This window comes from Arvicola amphibius, chromosome 3 (assembly GCF_903992535.2).
Source record: "Arvicola amphibius chromosome 3, mArvAmp1.2, whole genome shotgun sequence".
In the NCBI taxonomy this organism is placed as follows: Eukaryota; Metazoa; Chordata; class Mammalia; order Rodentia; family Cricetidae; genus Arvicola; species Arvicola amphibius.
Window position 1 is genome coordinate 3,671,128 of NC_052049.1, and position 7,931 is coordinate 3,679,058.

The 7,931-nt window shown below is 44.8% G+C and overlaps 1 long non-coding RNA gene across 1 annotated transcript; it reads left to right on the forward strand.

Annotated features, from left to right (window-relative positions):
* Nucleotides 1-624: 624 nt before the first annotated feature.
* Nucleotides 625-4,666, forward strand: LOC119810365. The gene is made up of 2 exons (XR_005284739.1): nt 625-2,273; nt 2,452-4,666. It is a non-coding gene; the product is annotated as an uncharacterized LOC119810365 (long non-coding RNA).
* The last annotated feature ends 3,265 nt before the right edge of the window (nt 4,667-7,931 follow it).

A 7,931-nucleotide genomic window follows, 5' to 3' on the forward strand; every position in this document is an offset into this window, starting at 1 on the left:
TGGCCATGAGATGTGTTCCGTGCAAGTTCTGTGCCATAAAGGAAAATTATAATTGCCTTCCCCCTCCCCCCCCACCCCCCGCTGCTCCTTTGCTTAGCTAATGATGCCTCACAAAGCTTCTCTATCCTGGCTTTCAAAGGATACAAAGCAAATGTAGAGTGAGCTGACTCCACCATTATCTTCATAAGGAAAATGTAAACAGGGCCCAAAGGGACAGGCTGCTTTCTCTCTGCAGACACCTGCCTGCTCCACCCCTCGCTGTGGTAACAAGGTCCTGTTACCTCTGACCTGCACTCAGAAATCCTCATTTTAAGATTTCGCAACAGAAAATAAATGTCAGCGTGCAATCTCTCCCTGAAGTAAGGAAGTCAAGCCACCCCCAAGCTCCCATGTTAGGCAAGTGCCCCATTTGCTGGTCTTCTGCAGGGATTTGTCATTGTTTTGGGGAATGAGTGACACACTTCAGCCCTGGATAGATCCTTTCCCTCTTCTCTTGTTATGTCAAAAGAATGACCTCATCTTGTATCCTATTGTTTGGGGTGTGTCACTGACTCTCTCTCAGGGTCTCCCTGCCACTCACCAGGTTGTCCCCACAAGCAAGAGAGCCAGGGAGGTAGCTGACGGTGCTGGTGTTTTCTAGACCTGTTTCACACCTGCCGTATCTGTATCTCCTCTACTTAGAAACAATAACTTTGTATTAAATGAAGCAAGCTCCAAAGCCTCTCTGCACACTTCCCAAATCTTGTATTTCTGGCCCTGTATTGCTGGCCCAACATTTAAAAATCTGCTCTGATGGCTTGCGTGAGTGTGTTGTAAACCTTGTCAATATTTGTGTGTGTTTTCTACACTGAGAGAATGGGAGAGCCAAATAGTGTCACAGCTGTGTCTTGGGCACTGTTAAACACATGTGGAATTTTCTCTATGGGCCTCACATGTATGCCGACTAAAGTTTTACCCATCCTCTGAGGATATGACAATTCACATACACTAAGTAAGCTAGGACTGTTTTACTTTGTCATTTAAATCTGAGAAGACACACAGCTTTTTCCATTAGCACCTAATTTTTTCTCTCTCATCTGTGTGGATCATAAGCTCTGCAGATCTTACTACTATAGATGTAATCATCCCAACAGGACTTCTTGCATATTTATTTTTATTCTATGTATAGGAGCATTTTGCCTACACATATGTAAGTAAGTGCACCGTGTATGTCCCTGATGTTAGCAGACACCAGAAGAGGTCATCAGATCCCCTGCAATGGGGCTTAGAGATGGTTGTGAGCCACCATGTGGGTGGTGGGAACCAAACACAGGGTCCTCTGGGAGAACAGCACTCAGTTCTGGAAGAACGCTGAGCCATTGCTTTGGCCTCAGGAACTTATTTTCAGGAACCAAAGTAAAGGTAAAAGAAATGGTCTACCAGCTCAGCGATGCACACACATGGGCAAGGAGAGCCCCTGGCTCAGGTGTAGGGCTCACTCTTTACTGCAGAATATGTGAACCTTAGGATAACATCTTGGGGAGTGTGTAGTAGGAATGGGGGCTGCCTGCTTGTGGTCCCTGGGGACTGGGGAGCACCGCATGAGTAATTGTGGGGCATTTTGGTTTCACTTATTCTAAAGGTTTATCTCCAAGTCTGGGACAGTCGCCGATTACCTCAAGTTTCGTAAATCTTTCCAGGGTAAAATGAGTTGAGCCAAGAACCACTTAGTGAGAAAGGGGCAGCAGAATCATACACGTGACTCGGGTGGAAAAGCCCCTTGTGAGGTATTCATCGGAATCTTGTTTTTGTGTATAACTGGTTACAATAAAATCAAACCCTGTCTCTTTTCCTCTGCATGCCCTGCTGTTTCCCCTTGTCTTTTCCACCTTGGGATGCGCTGTCTTGCTCCTCTCTGTTCTGAATTTCTTCCCGAATCACAGCTTCGTCCCCAGTCCTAGAGGCCATTCTCTGAAGAGATCGGGTTTCTGTGATGGCAAAGGAAGCACCCTGGCAGAAGACTCTCTGGCCACCCACAATAGAGGGCAGTCACTAAGCAGGGTGTGGAGGGTCTCATGGCTGGCTTCTCACTGAGGCAAGTACATCACTGCTTGACTTCTCCTGGGGAACCCTGGCCTGAGTCTCCAGGCCCTGCCTGAGCTCACGTGTAGAGAACCCTCATGCTCCAGGTGCCCAGAAAGTGCTGTGTTTTACAAGACCCTCATCTCAAATGACAGAAGATGTCGTTGCTCCTCAGAAGCAGATTTTATCAGACTCTTTATATAGAACTAAAGGTACCTGAACTTATATGATCTCTCACTAAAACAAATTATGAGGTGATGTGAGGAAATAACAATGAGGTGACCTTGTACGGAAAGGGCGTTGGTCACCCTCAGGCTGAGGAAAAAAGAGTAAGTGGGACTTGAACTCCAAGCTGAAGATGAAATGAAAGAACTTGGTGTTTTGTTCCAGGGCTGTTTGTTCCCTACAGGTTTGGAGGACTATCTGTTCTAAAGGAACAACCTAAAGCCACTAAGTGGATGCCAGGAGTCTCTCTGCTAACTTTAGGAGAAGAATCCGAACATCAGCTCCATTCTCTGAACGTCCTGGACGGAGGCGGGCTGTGCGAGTCTTCAGGACATCCTGGGGACAGGGGAGCTGCCCCGAAAGCTCTGCAGACCGTCGGGTGGTTGTCTGGAGAAGCTCTGCAGTGCCCAGCTGCTGCTCTGACCGCGTTAGCACTGGCCTCTCATGTGATGGGCCACCGTGCCTTCTTTATCATTAGATCCCCTTCAGAGGCAGAGCTGGGCACAATCTTGTTAATCTGAGCAGATTAGTGAGGAAGCTACCCATTTATTGGAATCCCTTAATTTGGCTTAAAATTCGTCCCATGAAATCAAGAAGAAACCCTGCATTTAAAGAGTTAAATCTCTCAAATCCCTCATTGTTCTCACAGGAGAGATCGATAATTCTACATTGAACAAATGAACTTAATTCCTCCTCAAAAGGCTTCTCCTGAAATCCTTCCCTTATCCCGAAAGCGAGATAAAAATTACCAAAGACATGTGGGGAATTCACAATGTGAAATCCTCCTTAAAGAGAATTTCTGTTGGCAAGGAGAGAGTCACTGAGAGAAAGAAGATGGGAAGAAAAAGACTGAAACCTCAAACATCAGCGTTGGACAGGCAGCACTCGTGTGTGTGTGTGTGTGTGTGTGTGTGTGTCTTCACTCAAAACAAGGTGCCACGGACTTCAGACATCACAAGGAGAGAAACAGGAGGACCCGCTAACCGAGCACTGAGCACCCTTCATCAGCATCTCTCTCTTGATACAACTGCAAATGAGTTAGGCTTGTAATTAGGAAGCAGAGCAGATGGTGGAGAGTTAGTTTAAAGTGTTCATTAAAACAACCTGCACTGCCAAGTTACTGTTCGTTGATCGAGGGCTGCTGCTCAGTTGAAATGTGTTTGCAGAGAGGAGAGGAAGGGAAAGATCACCGCAGTGGGGAATCCCGTGTAACTGTTTCTCCATTGCAGGCTAGTTCCCCGATGTGTGCAAGCGGAGCCTCCAAGTCCACAGTCAGAAGCAGGTACAGGACATCAAAAAACTGAAGCAAATCCTAAGTCACATAACCAAAATCTTTTACATAAGACATGCAGTTCCTCAGCACAACTAGACGAGGCAGCCTCTTGGGGGAGCCCCTGGTTTTCCCTCTTTTGTACGATGAAGGCTTTTGTGTGGTCTTTCCCCCAAAGACTGAGTGGGCTGAACTTAATGCCTGCCTTCTAAAGAACCCAATGCAATTTGCATAACGAACTGCAGACAGGAGTGAGGGGAAGATGCCTCTGGGAGAAGGCTACAAAATGCTGGCTCCCATTTTGAATGTTTTCTCACTCTCTGGCTGGCAGAAGCCAGCTGCCAGGTTGTGAGCTATCTCCTGCAGAGGCCCAGGTGGAAGGGCCTGATGTCCTGGCAGCAACCAGTGAGGATTAGGAGTCACCAAGAGTCACATGACTGAGATTGAAAGAAGAGCTGCCTCTAATTAGCATTGACTGCCTCCTTTTAAAAGACCTTGAGGCCTGAGGTACCTACCAAGTGTATCTAGACCCTTGGCCACTGAAAATAAACAATAATAAGAATGTAGCTAGTGGACAATTTGCTATGCAGAGCTCAGAAACCTACGGCTCAAGTCCAATACTCAGCCGGCAAGTCGCTTTCTTACTCTTTTTTTACCCCTTCCCATTTTATATAATTATGGTTGAACAGTTGGTTCCTGGAATTTCAATGAAAACATAGGGTGAAAGACCTTGTCAACTTTTTCATTGGTGAAATAGCCGGCGAACTTTCAATATAATTGAAATATGTCAAATTTATCCGGAAAGTAAACAGGCTGGGTGGGCAGTTTTGGCAGTCCTTGCCTGAAATTACGTGTTACCACACGTACAGGACTTCAAGTGGAGAGACGCACACATGTGTTTGTGCCATATTATCTCTGTGCATACATGCCTGAGTGTGTGCATCACATGTAACCCCACATACAAGACCAGAAGTGACGTGTGGGACAATGTGGTGAGAGTCTCCCTGACTTGTCTGGTGGAATTTGAGAGAACAGCTTCACTAGAGAGCCTCTCATAAAGTCATGCAATATCATTTTCAATGTTTTTGAGATTAAAATATAATTACAGCATTTCTCCCTTCTACTTCCTCTCTTCAAACCCTCCCACACGCCCCTCCTGGCTCTTTTTCAAACCCATGGCCTCTTTTTACATTGACTGTTTGTTGTGGAATATTGGTCTATACTGTGTGAGATGTGTCACTGAATGGCCAAGAGGAGAGGATGGGCAGGACTTCCAGGCGTAGGTGGAATGCCAGCAAGACTCTGAAGAAATTAGGCATACAGCTCAGAGCAGATGTGACAAAACACATGGCAGAATGTAGATTAATAAAAACAGGGTAATCTAAGTTATAAGAGCTAGTTGGAGAAAAGCCTCAGCTAATTTCAGAATTGATATTAAGTCTGTCATTATCTCTAGACTGGCAGTCCCAGTAAAAAGTAAACCTACAATTGTTGCTACAGCAAACCAGAAGGGTGGACTCCCAGCATCCCTTTCCACCTTCCGGAAGCTTCCAGCCCTCAATGGAGAGGGCCTTCTAGGCTCTTCCTTCATTCTCATCTCGTGTTGACAAAGCTTCTCCTACAACTATCTCATCAAACCTCAATGTTTAAATTCCTCTAAGCATCAGGGATTTGGGACAGGACAAATGGCCCCTTGATTAAGAGCACTTCTTGTAGAAGACCCAAATTTGTCCCCAGGACCAATGTGGTGGCTCACAACCATTTATAACTCCAGTTCCAAAGAATCTGACTCCCTCTTCTGACCTTTTCGAACACTAGGTCTGTGTGTGGTGTACATTTATAAAGGCAGGCAAATACTCAAATACATAAAGTAAGATTTAAAATACTAAAAACTCAAAAATCTCGTATTTTTGTCTTCTACCCCAATTTTATCTCCCATGCAGAATAACACTTCATAATCATAGAAAGTTGAATTTTATATGTGATGAAGTAATGATGAGCTTTTTGTCATCCTTGTGTCAACCAGAAAATGATTGTTCAAACAACCAGTAAATGATTGCTCACACAATAATATGATAGAAGAAAATATAATGAAGAAACAAATGAGCAGGCAGAATTAGAAGAACCCAGATGGCATAAGCCATGTCCCTCTGCCAATCAAAACAGAAGAGTGCACTATGCTACACTCTCCCAACTGATATCTCGTGGCAAACATATGAATTATTTGTTTAAGTGTAAGCCAAAAAGCATGGGTGTAGTAAGGGTCAGGATACAGTCCAAATGCACATTACTGGGGTGTTCCATCTTACTATAATGCACTGTAGGCCTTGCAAATGGAAAACCTTAATGATGACTGTCATTCCTATCTGGGTCAACCAGCAAGCTGAGGTCCCTGCACTGAGGGCTAAAACTATAACTGTGATTCTGACCGTCTGTTTAGTTCAGCATCTACAAGTTTTAAAATTAGGATTCTCATAACATCTGTATGTGTTCTGTAGGGATAGAAAAGAGGTGGACTTGGAAGACACAATTGTTTAAAAGTCAAAGAATGTAGACTTTAACATTTACAGAGAAAGATCACTGAGCCAACTGGTAGTTCATTAGGACAGCGGATATCATACAAACTTTGCCATATACACCTGCTCCTAAGATGTCCCAGATAGTGTGGCTTCAATTATTTGGTGACGATCCAGAAGTTTGACTGGAACCGTGGCAAGTTTGAACACTGAAATAAAACCCTAGGAACCTCTGGCATCCTTTGGGCTGTGAATCTCAACTAACAACACCATCAGACAGTGAAAGATTGATGTGTTTTACACACGTGAATCACACTCCAGTCCAGATGCATTAGGGCGACTGGGTAAAGAAAGAAACATGAGCGTCTATCTCAAGAAACAAACGAACAGTCCCCGGTGTTGGCTCTGTATTACTGACCTCCTCAGCGCCCCCTGCCCTGTGGCCCTTTTCCCTTTTCTGCTTTTCTCCAGGACTTCCCTGACAGACTAGCGCCCAGTGGGCCATCACCTTGCATCCTGGATTGAAGTCACACAATGCAAAGTGTAGCTTGGTTAGGAGGAGCGAGACTGCCATGTTCCTGTCCTCTTAACGCATGGACTAGTGATGGATTACTAGTTATGGGCAGGCAGGGCATGCTCCTGGCCATGGCTATGCTGGGAAGAAGACCCTTCACCAGGATCACACTCCCTGCAAGCCAGTATGGCTGATGAGGCTGCAAATAAATCTTCAGCTCCTCCCACTTCTGACTTGCTGGCTTCTGCTTCCTGCTTTCTGGGTTCCAGATCCCTTAGAGTCACCATTAAAACAGATGAGGAATCCATTCCTGCCTCTGTCGTCACTGTTTCTCATCCTTTAATTCACATGCACAATTACTTTATATCATATATCAAAGATCCAAAGAAGTGCACTTCCCAAGAAACAGTAAAACCAATTACTATAATTATACCGAATGCACGAAACTGATTTCATCCTATAGCTGTGTTAATTTCCTTATTATTAGGCTTTTTAAAATTAGAAACAGCCTCACAATTTTAGATCAAAGCGGTCATTTTTTTCCTGAAAATTTTTTTCTCCTATTTTTTGTTTCCAAAAGATAACTTTAGTCTCACTCTGTTAAAATGTCAGTATTTGGGAGGCCTGGTTTCCCTAGGGGAATCTTTTGCACTTTTAATTCACAAGGCAAAAAAGAAAAGAAATAGGTAAAAGCATCTTTTAGATTTACACTATTTTATGCCCTGCCCCCATGTGTAAATTGGTATATTATATACATGTGAGTGCTGTTACCCACACAGATCAGAAGAAGGTGTCAGATTCCTGAGTTTGAGTTATAGATGGTTGTGTGAGCCTGTGAGAACTGATCTGAACTCAGATCTGCAAGAGCAGCAAACTCTCTTGGCCATGAACCATCTTCCCGGCCCAGGTAAAGGCATTTTAAATATTCTTTCTCCTAAGGCCAAGCCACTGCTAATACCAAGAAACTGTATATTCTATTAATATTTTTACTGGTGATTTTTAGTTAAAAGTATCATGACACCTTTGTACATGAGAGATCTTTTGTGAAGGGGGAGGGGGAATCCAGTGTTTCTGCAAAATCAGGAGAGCTTCTGCTCCCCAACTCTACCTTCCCATCACAGACAGGGGAGATGGTGGGAGCAGGAACAGGGGGTCTCGGGCAAGCAGCTCACAGAGAGAACAGAGTCACTGTTCTTGGGTCTGATTAGGAACTGCAAGGAGAGCAATGCACAAGAGGAAGACACAGAGGGTGGGGGTGGGGCCCAGATGGGGGTGGGGCTCAGCAAGAGAGGAAGAGGAGGGAAGAAGATCCTGAGAGTCAGGCCTCTCCACTGCCACTGAAGGT